This window comes from Pinus tabuliformis, chromosome 9, assembly GCF_031772625.1.
Source record: "Pinus tabuliformis cultivar Carrire ecotype Pingquan chromosome 9, CPIR1, whole genome shotgun sequence".
NCBI lineage: Eukaryota > Viridiplantae > Streptophyta > Pinopsida > Pinales > Pinaceae > Pinus > Pinus tabuliformis.
In genome coordinates, this window is record NC_142307.1 from 984,748,124 (window position 1) to 984,765,707 (window position 17,584).

A 17,584-nucleotide genomic window follows, 5' to 3' on the forward strand; every position below is an offset into this window, starting at 1 on the left:
TGAAAAGTGAAAATATACTACTTTTTTAATCTCATTTTCCCTCCCACCCTATGAAAAGTGAAAATGTGCTACTCGTTACCCTCCGCCCTATGAAAAGTGAAAATATACTACTTGTTTTAGAACGTAAATGAAGATTGGATTTGGGAGGATTTTGTTACATCAAAATTAAGGCTGAATGTTTGCAAAAAAGTTAAAATTTTCCTCCCTAAAAAACAATAAATACAATATTTATATATTATAGATTTGATGTTGAGGTGTAATGCAAGTATGTAAACAATTCTAAATATGGGCTTAGTTAAATAATAATAGTAATAATAATAATAATAAAAGTCAAAAGTATGGGGATGAGTGCAAAAATCTAAATGTTCACTCAATTAATAATAAAAATAATAAAATTCAATTTGTTATATTTTGATTTTGTTATTAACTTGTGAATGGGTTTTGTTACAATACCATGAGCCAATACCATGGCTTATCAATACCTCAAGCCCAAAAAACATAACTTATTTCACGACCAAAATATTTTATAACAATATGACAAGATACTTAACCATGGATATTCACCCCCCACTTTACAGTGGATATTATTAACTTGTAAAAAATTGGCTTTGTTATAATACCATGGGCCAATACTATGGCTTATCAATACCACATGCTCTAAGAACATAATTTATTTCACAATCAAAATATTTTATAACAATATGAAAATATTCGTAACCATGGATATTCATTCTTACTTTACCATGGATATTATTAACTTGTAAATATACTTTGTTACAATACCATGGGCCAATACCATGGCTTATCAATACCGCATGCCCAAAAAAAAATAACTTATTTCAAAATCAAAATATTTTATAAGAATGTGACAAGATTCTTAATCATGGATATTCACCCCAGTTTTGTCATTGATATTATAAACTTGTGAATAGGCTTTGTTACAATAGCATGGGCTAATACCATGGCTTATCAATACCACATGCCTAAAAAATCATATCTTATTTCACAATCTAAATATTTTATAACAATATGAAAAGACTCTTAACCATCGATATTCACCCTCACTTTACCATGGATATTATTAACTTGTAAATAGGCTTTGTTACAATACCATGGGCCAATACCATGGCTTATCAATACCGCATTCCCAAAAACCGTAACTTATTTCACAATAAAAATATTTTAATTTAGTTTAATTTTATAACATTTTTTATTTAAAGCTATTAGGAAAAGGGTTGTAATTAGTTTTGAAATATATATAAACCCTCTATCCTCACAACTACTAAAATTATTCCCATATAAATTAAATTAAGGTTTTAATAAAATTAAAAATGAGAATAAATTTATATTTAAAGATTTGAAATTTATCTAATACAAATATTAGTAAGAACCAACATAGATCTATCTTAACTAAGGATCCAAGTGATGATAGCAAGCAAAGTGAAGGGAAGAGAGCGTGACGGAGATAGTGACAAAGATGGAGGGTGGAGAGAGAGAGAGAAAAAAAAAAGAGTGAGAGAGTAATGGGGGGAGACAAAGAGAAGGAGGTAGGAAGAGAGAGAGGGTAGAGAGATAAGAAGAGAGGGGGCGCAGAGAGATGTGGATTTGGAGGGGGAGAGAGGGAAGAAGAGAGGGGAGGAGAGAGTGATATGGAGTTGGAGAGCGAGAGAGAGGGAGGAAAGAACTAAGGCATAGGGAGATAGAGGTGGAGAGAGAGAAGGAGTGACAAGGGATATATGGATAGAGAGAGAGGGAGAGAAGAGAGGAGGGAAGAGAGAGAATAGGTGGGGATAAAGATAGGGAGATAAGGGAAAGAGAGGGAGAGGGAGGCATAGAGGTGGAGGGGGGAGAGAGAGAGAGTGATGCGGGGGGGGGGGGGGAGACAGAGGGAGGTGAGAGAGAAAGGGAGAAAGAGGACTAAGAGAGAGGAGAGAGAGATGAAGTTATAGGGGGAGAGAGAGGGAAGGAAGAAGAAAGACATAGATGGGGGAAGGTAGAGAGAGAGAGAGAGGGTGACAGGGGAACGATGGAGAGAGGAGAGATAGAGGGAAGAGAGAGAGACAGAGAGGAAGAGGGAGGGAGAGAGAGATATATATGGAGAGAGAGTATGTATGTTTGGGGGGTGAGATAGAGAGAGGGAATAAGAAAGAGACACATAGATACAAATATAGATATTATATAGTATTATATAACCAGCCTAATTCCATCTTAACCTGGATCTATCAAGCGCCAAAAAAGAGGTTTTCACATTGAGAGATTGGATCCCTCTCGGTGCTTGATAGATCAGGGTTAAGATGGATCTAGGATGGTTTAATAAGTTTGTAGTTATATTTGACAAACTAACACTTTTTTTATGGTTGTGTTTGAATTTTTTTTTTCCATCTTTGGTGTATTTATCATAATCATAATAATAATCTAATTTTAATTTAGTTTTAAGCTTACCTTTTTTATGAAATGATTTTGTTGTTAGTTTATAGAGATAGACATGTTATACTTTTGGAATTTGAAAAGGAAACACGTACTCTTAAATTGGTTGTATTGAAAACATTTAAGTGTAAGAAAGAAACATGTCGTCTTAACTTGGTTGTATTAAAAACATAAGTGTTCTTGTATACTAGGTGGGTGAAAACAAGAGAGAGTATATGGTAAGCGGATTAAATAGTTAAAAACAAGTGTTAGTTAAGGAGAAAGTTACAAAAATCTAACAAATAGGCTATATTGGGTTAGGATATTACTATTTTGGGACATCTAAAGTTGAAGGTACATTTTATGGAGGTGTAGTCCAAGCCCTTGGGTGTAGGGCACATCTTATGGGTATCTTGGACTTTGGTTGTGTTAGTGGTGTCAATTAGAGGTGGAGAGTCCAACCAATGAGTAGGCAAAGTTGTTCATTTACAAGGTTGGCATCAATCAAGTATTCTTCCTCTCTAACCAACTCTAAGATGAGGAGTGTGCATAATGGACTTATTATTGTAACAAATTGAAAATATTTGATTATCTTTAAGTTGAAGGGCTTGAAGTGGTTGCCTCAACCTTCAAATCTTTAAAGGAACTATTTGTTTTTCAATTAAACCCTTGTGGTCAAGGAGATGCAAAAGAGGAAGGCCTTATGGCTATTTTTAAGGGTTGTAATGATTCCCATCTTGTGGTAAGTATGTAGATATGATGTTAATGGTCCTGATCTTAGTACATTCACGTATATATTGTAAATATTTTCCTATCACCTTGCATTGTATAAATATGATAAATATTTTGTGGTTACCCTTATGTACATGTTGATGTTCCACTTGCATGATTATGGGAAACACTTCTCAGTTATCCTTGTGTACATGGGGAAGATCATAATTACTCTATGCCCAAAAATATAATAGTGAATAGTGTCTAACTAAATCAAAACCCTAACCATAGACCCAATCTCCATTGATGAGGCTTCAACCAATGGTCCTTCCTTAAGGTAACCACTTATAATTATTGATGGCACATTTTTCTAACTCAATGAACCTTTTATTAACTAGGGGGAGTTAGATGGAACCTCAATGACTTCAAGGTGAGTGTAATAACCAAAGTTCAACATATACCATAATAACCTATACATATGTCTTTATACCAGGGGCATGATACAAGTATAAGGAACTCTATCAATGGGGGGGTTAAAGAGCATATAGCTCGACTCATATAGTTGAAAGAGAAAAAATAATTCGACCCAAGACCTAAGAAGAGACTCACAGACACTCATAGGCATAATATTTACAGGCCTTGATGCAATCAATGAGGGCGGGGAGATATTTTGCAACCTATTAGCACACATGAATGGAGTTTTCTCCTCCCTCACACCTTGTCAATTCTAGAACAGACCTAGGAAGAGGGAAAATGATAGATGGGGAGAAAATGGGAGGCAAAATGGCAGGAAAGGGAAAATCCAATTAGCCAAGCCCTAACTAACCAAAATCATGGAGTGAGAAGTAGAAAGAGAAGAGAAATTGGGATAAGGAGAATAGGAAGCAAAAGAGCACAGGGAGACCAGAGTAAGAGAGAAGGAACTGAGGGTGAACAAGATGAGGAGAGGGAAATCAAAGGCAAGGAAGTCATTGGGTAACTACTCGAAGGGTGTTGTTGCAAGGAGGGTGTCACACTTGGACATCATGGGGTTTACACCACGAAGATAACAAACTGAATTCTGATGTCAAAGGTAAGCCTCCATCATGTTGTTGAATTGTACATTTGACATTTACTGCATCAAACTACCACTTCTCTGCATCTAATTAACAATCGAGTTCTCAGGTCTAGTGCAATGGGAAAATCACTACCATGAAAATATTTAGAGAACTACAATTTCCCAAAGATCTTATAGTCATATATTTGTTGGTTAGTTTTACAGTCCAAGATTCAAGAACCTTACCGTCATGCTTGTGGCTTAGCCACCTTCCAACTAATGCGATAAAACACCTAGTAATATTTTCACACTGAACACTATACAATAAACTTAACCCTAATATCTTAGTGAAGAACAAGTAACTAGCTAGACTCTGGAAGGGTTTTTGGATTGATTGTTAGTGAAACTCATTGCAGTTAGGTGTGCCAATGTGTGCTGATTGTTAGTGAGTGTCAGGGAAACACAAGGGAGAACTAGGTCAAAATGCATGGAAATGAATGAATAAGAGTGTGTGACAAGGAGCGTCAATGAGTTCCAGGTGTGGTAAGAGGGGAGTGACATGGTATGATAAGTAGCACTAAATCATTCTAGCATGCCAGAGCAACATGCAGCCAATATGTGCTAGGTGCCAAGGTGTGCCAAATAGTGCTAGGAAGTTTTAGGGAGCATTATGGAAACACAAGGTAACGTTAGGTGAAAATAATGCATGCAAATGAACGATTAAGAGTTTGTGACAGGAAGTGTCAGTGATTTCAAGGTGTGCTAAGGAGGGAGTGACAAGGTGTGCTAAGGAGGGAGTGACAAGGTAGTGCTAGGTAGTGCTGAGGCATCCTACAGACCAGGGAAACATGCCAAGATGTGCTAGGTGCTAAGGTGTGCCAATGCATGCCAGGGAGATTTATGGAGTGTCAGGGAAAAACAAGGGAGCAATAGTTTAAAATGCATGGAAATGAATGAATAAGAGTGGGTGACAGGGATTGTTAGTGAATTCTAGGTGTGCTAAGGAGGAGGTGACAAGGTATGATAGGTAGTTCCAAGGAATGCTAGAGTGCCAGGGCGACATGCCAAGATGTGCCAAGTCCTAGGGTGTGCCAATGTGTGTCAGGGAGTGCCACGAGCACACAAGGGAGAACTAGTTCAAAATGCATGGAAATGAATGGATAAGAGTGTGTGATAGGGAGTGTTCGCAAGTTCCAATTATATTAAGGAGGGTGTGACAAGGTTATATGCTAGGAAGTGCCAAGGCATGCTAGAGTGTCAAGGCATGTTAGGGAGTGGTAGGGCCTGTTAGGGAGTGACAAATCATGCCAAGGAATGCAGGGGATGATAATGTGTTCCATGTAGTGCCAATGGATTGTTATACATGCCAGATGTTATGGCATGTGAAGATGTAAACTATGTTTCTTAGTTGTTTTATGGGCACAGTTGGATGTGAGCATTGACTTGGTAACTTGTTAAGTGGGATGAGTTAATATTGGACATGAGAAGCCTAAGATGAGTTATAGGCCATTAGGGGAACAAGGCATAGTCTAGTTGTAGTAAATGTAACTTGGTAAAGTTGTTGTAGTCGAGGCAGGACTTGGTTGGGTTCCTAATTCTAAAAGAAAATAAGGGTAGTTATGAGGGCATGATAATTAAGGAGTGCCATGGATTGCCAAGGAATGAAAAGGCGTGATGACATATTCCAGATAGTGTTAATGCATGTCGAGTAGTGTTTGGGAGTTTCAGAGAATCACAAGGGAGAACTAGGTCAAAGTGCATGGAAATGAATGAATAATAGATTATGCCAGGGAGTATCAGTGAATTCTAGGTGTCCCATGGACGAAGTGTGTTAGGAGAATTTCATATTAGGACTTGTAGGAGGAAATCCTACTATTGTGATAAGAGGATGGAAAAAGAATTTTCAGACAAAGGGGGACTTTGGTCTAGGCACAAAACTATTTTTTCAATGACTTGGTTGGGTTCCCAAGTCACAAAAAAGTAAGGCTATCTATGAGGGCATGAAAACTAGGGAGTGCCAAGGTGTGCAGGGAATTTCAGGAAGTGCTAACACATGTTAGAAATTTCCAAGGAATGTTAGGCATGTGAAGACATGCCAAGTGCTAAGGCATGCCAAGGTGTGCTAGGTTCTAGGATGTGGCACCAACACATGCTAGGGATTTCCAAAGAAACACAAGGGAGGACTCATTTCAATTACATGTAAATGAATGAATGTGCATGTGTGATAGGGAGTGTTAACAAGTTATAGGTGTGCTAAGGAGGGAGTGACAATGTATGATAAGCTGTCCCAATAGATGATAGAGTGCTAGGAAATCCTGCTAAGATGTGACAAGTGCCATGGTGTGCCATTGTGTTCCAAGGAGTGTTAGGGAGTTCTAGGGAAACACAAGGGAGCACTAGGTCATAATGCATGGAAATGAAGGAATAAGAGTGTGTGGCATGGAGTGTCAGTGAGTTCCAAATGTGTTAAGGAGGAGTTACAAGGCATGCATGGCAATGCTAAGGAATGCTAGAGTTCTAAGGTGACATGTGGCCAAGATGTGCCAACGCGTGCAAGGAAGTGTTAGATGGGAGTGTCAGGGAAACACAAGGGAGAACTATGTCAAAATGAATGGAAATGAATACATAAGAGTTTGTGATTATAAGTTTCAGTGAGTTCCAGGTGTTCTAAGGATAAAGTGACAAGGTATGTTAGGAAGCGTTAAGTCATGCTAGAGGCCATGGCGACATGACAAGATGTCATAGGTGCTAGGGTGTAACAACACATGTAAAGGAGTGATAAGGAGTGCTAGGGAAACAAAAGGGATCACTAGGTAAAATGCATGGAAATGAATGAATAAGAGTTTGTGACCAAGAGTGTCAACAATCTCTAGGTGTGCTAAGGAGAGAGTGACAAGGTATACTATGTAGTGCCAAGGAATGCTATAGTGTTAGGGAGGTAGGCCAAGATGTGTTAGGTGCTAGGGTGAGCTAGGGAATGTTAGGGGTATCATGGAAACATAAGGAAGCGCTAGGCCAAAATTCATGGAAATGAACGAATAAGAGTGTGTGAGAGGGAGTTTCAATGAGTTCTTGGTGTGCTAAGGAGGGAGTGACAACGTTATATGCTAGGTAATACCAAGGTATGATAAACTACCAAGGCATGTCAGGAAGTGCCACGGTGTGCTAGGGAGTGTCAAAGCATGCCAAGGAATGTAGGGGATGTTAACGCATGCCACATAGTGCCAAGGCATTCTAAGACATGCCAAGTGCTATGGCATGTCAAGATGTAAATTGTGTTTCTTAATTTTTTTAGACCATGGTTGGATGTGATGAGCCTTGTCTTGGTAACTTGTTAAGTGGGATGAGTTGAGATTGTACATGAGTACCCTAAGATGAGTTATAGGTAGTTCTTAGGTGAACAAGGCATATGTTGAATTTCCATGACACATGAGAATTCGGGTTTGGCCTTAGAATCTTTGATGCGAACACACTCAAGTGCCACAACACATCTACTATGCAAAACGAAATATGCCATGAAAGAAAAAGAAATGGATTGAATGCACAGAGTTTAGGGTGTGCCACATCTTCATATGTTAATGCTTATTATTGTGATATACAATAGCCATTTATATGTCTGGTGTAAGACTCCTCTGGAGATTTCTATCCAACAACAATATCTCTGTGGTAAAAGGTGTACTATTAGAGGTTGCTCCATCAAAAATAGAAACCAAAAGGGTATCAATACCATAAACTATTACGAATAGATTTGTCCAGCGAGTTGTCCACATAAATCAAACCACAAGAAATATCCTATACAAACAAACAAACAGACGATTGAACATTTTTTGATATCTAAATTCCCATAAACACAACATTTAAGTAATCTATAGGAAACTGATCCAACCATCCTTTGACATAGCATCCATTGTACCAGAGAAAGCCTTCATAATCGAAATTCAATAAGCTAACAGATGATTATTCACAAACTGGGTGTTTATGATTTTGAGTACCCAACAAATTTACCAACCCTACCAAAACAGAGCATAGATTTCAATGCTATCAAACCTTAGGTCTCAATCTTGGAGATTTAACCTGGATGCAGGTGTTTAATTGCCTCATTAATGGAGAGGATTTCTTGCGCCGGCGTATGGTCCTGCAGGTGGCAGGATCACACACTTCTTCACGTTCACTCTGGGTACTGGCTGCTCACTTGGCATTCTGCATTTACTGCTCTTGTCGATCGAGAAACTTCGCCCAAGATTTTAATTATGGGGACGTTGGCTCTCTCATTCCTCATTTTCCCCTGGCCTTCCTGCAGTTGCTCGCATCAGTCCCTGTATCCTTGCAGCGCTTCGGAGGCTGCCTTGCATCTCTGTTTTCTGAACTGTAAGTGGCTCCCTTACTTCGGCTCCCGCTTCGCTTCCGCCTGCCTCAATTCCCCTGCTCGTTGTCTTTGTTTTTGGATTATGGTGCGCGAACGTGGTCGATGTCGCGATGGTGGTAGGCGTGGAGGTCGTGGGAGATCTCAGTCTGCTCCGTCGCCTGTTATCCCCATGGCTCCTGTATCCCCTCCCGCGGAAACTCCTCAACAGAACTGTCCTGTTGGTAGGCCCTTCCCGCATAACTCCTTCCAGACCACCCATTTCAAATTTCATAGTCGTCTCAACAAGCCCATCCTCTCGGCCAGTATCACTGTCATTTTTGCGGAGGAAGAAGCTCAGTCTAGCGCTTCGGTGCATTCTTCGGCGTCGCTGTCTTAGGATGGCAAGCAGAACGGAGAAGATGTAGGCAATATTTTCAATTCCGATAATGTGCAGGCAGAGGGAGGTATGCCTGAGGACATCAAGCAACCTGACGGCATCCTCCAGGGCGTCTCAGGCTCTGTTGACCCGGCAAGTCATTCCTATGGCATCCGGCGTTCGGTGGCTATTCCTGATAGTAGTGGTTTGAAGGCTGAGACCACAGTTGGCGATGTCTGTTTGGGCCCTGCGTGCCCAGTGGTGGAGGAACTTAAGGACCACGACACGGTCGTCTGATGCCTTCTGAGCCATGATTTCATCCCCAGTTTTCTTCTCTGTTCTCCAGGTCGCTGCTTATGTTTATCTGGTTTTGACAATGTTTTTTTTGCAAAAGGTCTTCGGCTATGCAGTTGTTTTGCTTTGGGCATCTGGTCAGTTTAGACAGCCTGATTGCTGACCTCCTTCTTATCTTACTATGGTTTTCCAACATGCACAATTCTCATTATCTAGTGTTTTGGAATGTTGTTTCTGGTGTTTTGGAATGTTGTATCTGGTCTTCCCATCCATGGGATAGTTGCAATATGATGATGGACAGTCTCAGCTCTGCTATGAGGTCTCGACCTCCTTGTAAATGTATTTTTACTTCCTTTTAATGGAATTAGTATTTACTGAGAAAAACAAAATCTTGGAGAATTAGGGTGTCTTCATATACATGGTTATCGCATCGTAAGTATCAATTTTGAATTTTTTTTCCAACTAGCCAAAAACAAAGAAACGAGATCCAAGATACAAGGGCAAGGGCAATATGGAAATCTTAGTATGGTGCATTGATGAAGACATCAAATGATCGAGAGAGTTGAAAGGTTCAATCCTTATTACATTTGGTTTTTGTATCCACTGAAAGAAAAATTTAATAATTTCTATAAAAGTGTGCAAGGACCATATGATCGATCCTCTTACCTCCATTGAGAAGAGTTGTTAAGGTTCATTTCCATGAAATATTTGTAGAGAGCTTTCAATATTGTCACTCGTATCCTTCAAATACTTCACTCATTTTCCCCGCCTATTCAAACAGAAAAACCAAAACAAATTATGGATCAATCGGGAAGATCAATCAAACGAATCCGCCGATCTCCCTGGGCATACGTGAGAAATCTCCTTGGAACGTAATATCGTGACGTGCTATGCTCTGTTGGCCTTCTTTTGCGAAAAATGGTGGGAAGAAGATGATCAATTGTAATCTTAAACTCTTCTTTTACTTTTTTTTACACTGATTTGTTCTCAAACTCTCCCATGTGCTCTGCTCTGTTGGCCTTCTTTTGCGAAAAATGGTGGGAAAGCATATGATCAATTGTAATCTTAAACTCTTCTTTTACTTTTTTTACACTTATTTGTTCTCAAACTCTCCCATCCTGCCTCCAAACATCTCTAAATGGAAACCATGTTCTAGATTACATGTATTTTAAGTGTTTGAAGAACCCCACTCCATACCGAGATCGCAAAAGGACATGTTAGAAATAGATGTTCCATGTCTTCTAAATCTTCTTTGCATAAAGAACATCTTCCAAGATCCTGAAAGCCCCTTTTATGGATATTATCCCAAGTTAAAATATTATTGTGGACCACCAACCACATAAAACATTTTAATTTGAGAGGTGTATCCCATCTCCACGAGTTATGAAACCAAAAAGCATTATCATTCAAGCCACATCCATGAGAAATATGTTTATAAATCTCTTTAACCGAGATCTGATCATTATACATAACACCTTCCCATTTTAGCTTTTCTTTCTTCACAGTGACTTTTAAACCTATTAGACTTAACTGTGTTGTGAAACGTGCCCATTCCACAAATAGATCCTCTAGAAATCCAAGTTCAAATGCATTAAGCCAATAACTTGTAATAGAAGAAGATCGTCAATCACAAGAGATTTAGTTCATAAAGTAAAACCTTTTCTTATGTAAATGCTCAAGGATGCGAATAGAAACAGTATGTATTCCCTCCACTCCTTTGATATCATCTAGTCCTAATGCTATCCTATTCCCTCTTCCAACCTCCCATCTCAGATTTCGTAGTAGCCAATTTTTGTTTCTCATCATGCCTCTCCATATATAAGATGCCACCTTCTTCTTTGGAGCCGCCTCTTTAATCCATTCCTTAAGCTGTCTATTTTTAAGATATTTCTCTTTAATAACCTATTACCAAATACCTTTTCCCTGGAAAGTTTTCTATAATTTATTGACAATTAAAGCCTTACTAAAACATTACGTGCCCTTTACACCCCACCCTCAATCATTCTCATGTCTCGCAAGCACCTCTAAATAGACAAAAAGTATCTTATTTGTGGATTTAGGCCTAGCCCAAAGGCACCTAGCTATAATAGCAGCAATTCTTTTGGTCTAAAGATACTGAGGGGGGGGAGATACTAAGGTTTGAGCCCTCTAATTGCAATTAAATCACCTCCTCCCCATCTGTCATGAAATGCTTTGAAGATGTCAATTATTTAGGGTTTTGTCAAAGAGTGCAGGAAGTAGGTTACCATGAGCATCTCACAGGTATATTTTCCCTCACCTTGAAGGAAGACAAGATCACCATTACAGGGACTGATTTCATGTTTTCAGTGGATTCCATCTCTCAAGCTACAGGCATACCAAACCATGGTGAAAACGGGTTCAAAGGCATGAACCTAGACCTAGAAGAGTACAAACCCTACTTGAAATCACAATACAAAGGAGCTCACTCACATGTTTTCCCATTCAAATAATTATTGGAGAGATATGCACCATTGATGAAGGCTATCATGAAGTTCTTCACATGTGAGGGAAGAATTTCTAGGCTATATCAATACAACATAAGATTGCTCATGCACTATACAACTCCCAAGTCTCTAAATTTGTCCAGCTACTTGAATACGAGCATAACCAAAATGTCTGAAAGGGTGCAATTGAAAGGAAAAGTGCATTATCCCAGCCTCTTTCACCATAGCCTAATAACGGTTATAGTACTCCATTAGTTGAAAGAGAATAACATGACATGGGACACCTTCATTGAGGCAGCCTTGAAAACGCATATAACCACTTCACCAAGCCAGCACCAAACCATGTCAGTACAACCCATGGAGGTGGGGTCATCAAGCAAACATGATGAGCCTAAATTTTCCAAAACCCACCTGTGCCTATCTATCTAGCCTAAAATCCTTTACATTCCAGCCATATTTTGGCTATGATTTCATAGAGAGAGCCCTCTCTAGTTTGGTAGGGCTAGCTACCAAACTAAAAGCTTGGCCTATGGTTACCTCCGTCGGTCTCCTCATCGGCCTGGGACATTGTGGAGGATAACAAAGGGCATGGCAACTAGGGAGTGTTGAGGTGTTCTAGTGAATGTAAGGTTCCCAAGTCATGGAAAAATGTAATGCTAGTTGTGAGGTCATGACTGCCAAGGTGTGTTAGGGAATGCTAGGGCATGATAACATGTGCCAGATAGTACGAAGACATGTCAAACAAGCTAAAATGTGCCAAGTGCTAAGGCATGCCAAGATGTACAAGGGTGTGACAATGCATGCCAGGGATTGTCAAGGCAACAGAAGGGAGGAAAAAGTTAAACTACAAGGAAATGAGCACATAATGGGGTTAATAAGTCATCAATTTACCGTTTCCATGAGGGGTATGTCAGGCACACCAACACTAGGTGCCAACAGGTGCCAAGTGCCAAGTTTCAATGCATTCTAAGTGCCAAATCTTCCTTCGTTTCTTCTCATCTAGTTTCCAATAATTGATCTCAAATAACTTTAATATCAAACCATGCCAAAGCATACCAAGTCATCTCAATGCATGCCAAACATGCTTATAAGACTTGCCAAGTGCCAACGTGCGTTAGGGAGTGTGATGCATGCTATGAAGTGGCAGAGCATATCGAAGAGTGCTAAGGCATGCTAGAGAGTTCCATTGCATGATGAGGAGTGTTAGGGAGTACTAGGAAAACACAAGGGAGCACTAGGTCAAAATGCATCGAAGTGAATGAATATGAGGGTGTGTCAGGGAGTGTCAATGAGTGTTAGTTGTCATGCCAAGGAGGGAGTGACAAGGTATGATAAGCATGGGTAAGGCATGCCAGAGAAAATCAGGGAATGTCAAGAAGTGCTAGAGTGTGCTAGGTAGTTCCGGGGTGTGCTAACATGTTCCAAATAGTGTCGAGGCATGCCAGGTGCTAAGAAATGCTAGGATGTGCAGGGTGCCAAAGTATGCCAATATGCGTCAAGGAGTTTCAGGGCAACAAAAGGAATAACCAAGCTAAAATCCAAGGAATGAACATATAAGAGGGTTAATAAGTCGATACTTTATCTTTTTCAAAACGAGCATGCTAGGCACACTAATAATATGTTCTAATACATGCCAAGTGCCAATGTCTGCCAAGTGCTAATGTTTGTCAATGCAATATTATGCCAATGTGTTCCAGGGAATGCTAGGGACTACGGGGCATGCCAACACATGATAGGGGAGTGCTATGCTATGCTAAGGCATGTGAACATATGCTTTAGCGTCCTACTCATGGCAAGATGTTCTAGGTACAAAGATGTTCCAAGACATGCGAGGTGTCGAGGAATGTTAGTGTATTGTTCCAAATCATGTTAAGGTGTGCCATGAGTGTTGAGGAGTGCTAGGTCTCTCTCATTGATAGAATTGACTGAGGTTGATTATTTATTAAATAATATAGTTCCTGCACACACTAGTGGAACTTTATTTAAAGGAAATTTGCTTGATAATAAACCTAATAGAGCTAAATCATGTGTTGACTCATAGGAAAACTATATTATTATGACTTGAGGGAAATGATACACATTAATTACTTCTTAACAAATTGATTCACTATTATAACCACTATGACCTTGGACACATAATGAAAAAGACTCCACAACAATGGTCTTAAATAGTTATATTTTGACAAAAAATATAGTAATAGGTACATAGCATCATCAAAAACTTATTGGAATGATCAATGATGACAAACATTTTTTGACCGTCACCAAAAGTAACCAAAAAGAGAATTGGTGAGGGTCAATAAAAGATCGTCACTAGAAGTGTCACAAAAGAGAGAATTAGTGATGGGCCTTTAACGACTCTCACCAAAAGTGTCACCAAAGAGAGAATTAGTGACGGGCCTTTAACGAACCTCACCAAAAGTGTCATTGAAACTGGCTTTGATGACAAATCTTAAAGGACCATCAATATATACACTTACAACAACGGTTTTTTAAAGACTATCACCATATGCGACATTGGTGACGGACCTTACAGTCATGAAGCATCATCAAAAAATCATTGGAATGATCAATGATGACGAACATTTATTGACCGTCACCAAAAGTAACCAAAAACATCATTAGTAACGGTCAATAAAAGATCGTCACTAGAAGTATCACCAAAGAGAGAATTAGTGATGGGCCTTTAACGACCCTCATCAAAAGTGTCACCAAAGAGAATATTAGTGACGGGCCCTTAACGACCCTCACCAAAAGTGTCATTGAAAATGGATTTGGTGACAAACCTTAAAGGACCATCACTATATCTCTTTTTTAAAGACCGTCACCATATGTGACATTGGTGACGGACCTTAAAGGTCTGTCACAGGCATGACCCTCACCAATGACCTTTTTTCTTGTAGTGATTCTTGGAGCATGCTTGGAGCACACTAGTATTCACTTGGATTGGAGAAAGAAGGCAAAGGAAGCAAGGAAGCACAAGGAGACAGTGGGATCAACAACTACAACTGGATTTCTTGCAGGTAACAAGTTGCATGTATGATATCCTCGTTGATTTTTGGATGCATGGTATATGCATGTCATTATATGGTTATATGTTGTTATTAGCATGGAAGATTGTCTGGAATGACAGTGGTTTGAGCCTTGCCTTGCCATTTCTTGGATAACGTCATGGGTTTTTCCACTTGATTTATTTTCCCGATTTGCTCTCAGTTTTTTGCTATGGCTATCGGTTGGAACAAACGCTTTGGATCCCTGGACAGCTTGAGTTTAGTTACTAGTCCTGGAGCTTAGGTTGGGACAAATTCTTTGGATCCCTTAGTGAGTTGAGTTACTATTCCTTGGAGTTGGGTTGGTCAAATGCTTTGGAGCCCTGCAACAATTTTGGTTTGAGTTATTAGTTCCTAGATCCCTTGACAACTTGGGTAGAGACCAATCTGGTTAGTGTTAGTGATGTCCGACTGTGGAGGTGGAATCACTGCGTTTGAGGGTTGAGGTGGTTTGACCTTTGGAAGCATTTGCTTGGTTTTGTTTTGGTTTATTCCGTGAGATCCCAAATTCATGCTTCGAATATGGTGCGGGGGTGATTGGCTAAAAGAGAGATTTGGTCCAGCCCAATTTATGGTTGGTTGGTACGTGGAAGTCCCTAACTTGGTTGGCATTTTCATATGTTAATATGAGGTATGTTCCTATTGTGATTTATGAGCACTTGTGTTGGATATCATGTTGATGTTTATCGTTGGTTTTCCATGGTTTATATGTTGGTTATAAGTTGGTTAGATGATGTATACCTTCTATGGCTCTTGTCATGTTTTGATAAATTAATGAAAGGCTAATGAATGCATGGACTAATAAGTGTTCTTGCAGCTATGTGGAGATGGCATAGAACCTTCTTGATGATTCTTTGGTGAGATTATTTAATTAGTGAATATATATATATTTATAACCTACAGCTACTATGCACACAAAGTGTTTGCATAAAGAGTAATTTGGACCTCCAACTTCCTTGGGTTGTAACTTTGGTTTACAATCTCCATTTGACTATCATAATACCTCATTTCAGAGATCTCCATGAGGAGGTCGAGCAATTAATTTGTGAGACAAGTTTTGGCACTTTTAGGGTCTCTCCGTTTTACCTAGATACGTTGTTAGGTCCTCAAAATGGCCTTGGAAGTTTAGGACCTGAAAAACTGCCAAAAATAGAAAGTTATGTTAAATTTAAGGAGACTAAAATTAAAAGGTAATAGATTTGGGTCAATTTAGACTGATAACAATGCGATTTTGTGTCACTGGGTGTTTGTCATTAGTTCTAGACATGTGGGCCCCATTTTCCATAAGTGCATCTTGCATAGTAACTCTCATCTCATGCTTAATCTGGTGGGCAGGTTAAAGTGGGTAAATGTGGGGTGCGGTGTTACATTTGTGTGGTAAGGAGTACATTCTGATCCACTGCTTCCATGAAGTCCTCTCTGTTCAAGATGAACCTCTCTGTCCAAAATCTCAGATAAAGCGCTGTAGAATTAAAAAAATATGGGTCCAAAACTCGGTTTCGATCTTCCAAATTGGCAAAAATAACTGTGAAAAACTCCTTGGATCCCAACTCTGGTTTAATGTGACCTTTTGAATTCCATTTTTTGTAAACCCAGTAGGTTAATATTTTTTTCGTTGGCCATATCCCCAAAACTTTCCTATTAGTGCATGATCTCACATGCTTTGAATATATTCTTCATTCAATTTGAACGGACCTTTAGCATGAGGTGAATGGCTGCTTTAGGCAAACAACTTCCTCGACTTTATTTCCTTGCATGGCTAGACAATTGTTGTGGGCCTTTCAGTTCTTCATCCTTCTTAGATCTAAAGAGTTGAGTGTTGTATGAGTAGGCTAATCCATAATCCTTCCCTCCGAAACAACCTTACTATATGAAGGATTATCGCTCCCTCCACTAACACTAGCCATGGGAATAGGGGCCAAAGATAAAATTCACGAGGAGTCATTAGGGTTTTGTAGAAAAACTAGCTAGGGTTTTGTAGAACATAAACCTCAACAACTTTGAATTTTAAATATATCTATAATGTTTAACTTTGAAAAAAGATACACTTTCCAATATATTGCACTGAGAGGCACTCTCCAACCCAGTATGGAAGCCATGTTGTAATGTTTTGTCTTGTCCTGTCTTGTCCTTAAACATTTTGACTTCGTCAAATTACATTTAAAAAAAAAAGAGTTAATAATTAAGATAAAATTGAGATAAAAGACAATTTACCCTTTTGGGTTCCAAGTTTTGACAACCCATAGCTTTTCCCATGGTATTCTTCTTTAATGTTTCCTAAAATTGAGAAGGTTAAATTACCACTTTAAGTTGAATTACTACACAGCTAAGTATGAGAATATGTTCCACATTTTAAATCAATAAAAATAAATAAAATATTTTTGAATATATAAATGTATATTTTAAAGAAAATTATGTTAAATATAAAATGGAGAGCAATTTATGCACACATATTATAATAGCTTTAATAAAAACACACATATTATAATGGCTTTAATAAAAACTAAAACTAGTCTGGATTCATCTTAACACCATATCTACCAATAGGGATCAAATCTCTTTTCACTCTATAAGAGGTTTTCACTTCAAAAGATTTGATCCCTCTCTGTAACATGTCAATACTATACAAACTTGCCATAAAATTTAAAATATATATATATATATATAATCAAATATTTATTATCAATTACTTAGCTAGTACCTACCATTCACCATTATAAAACATTTGATGCCATAGTCTTAAGGTAAAGGTTTGATACCATAGCTTTATGAAATTTATATCAGATAAAATCCAAGACTTTAGACTTAACACAAAATTCAATGCCATATGGAACCAACATAATGTGATTTATCATTATTAACAAGTTTGACAATTATAGTCGATATGGTGACTTTTTAATA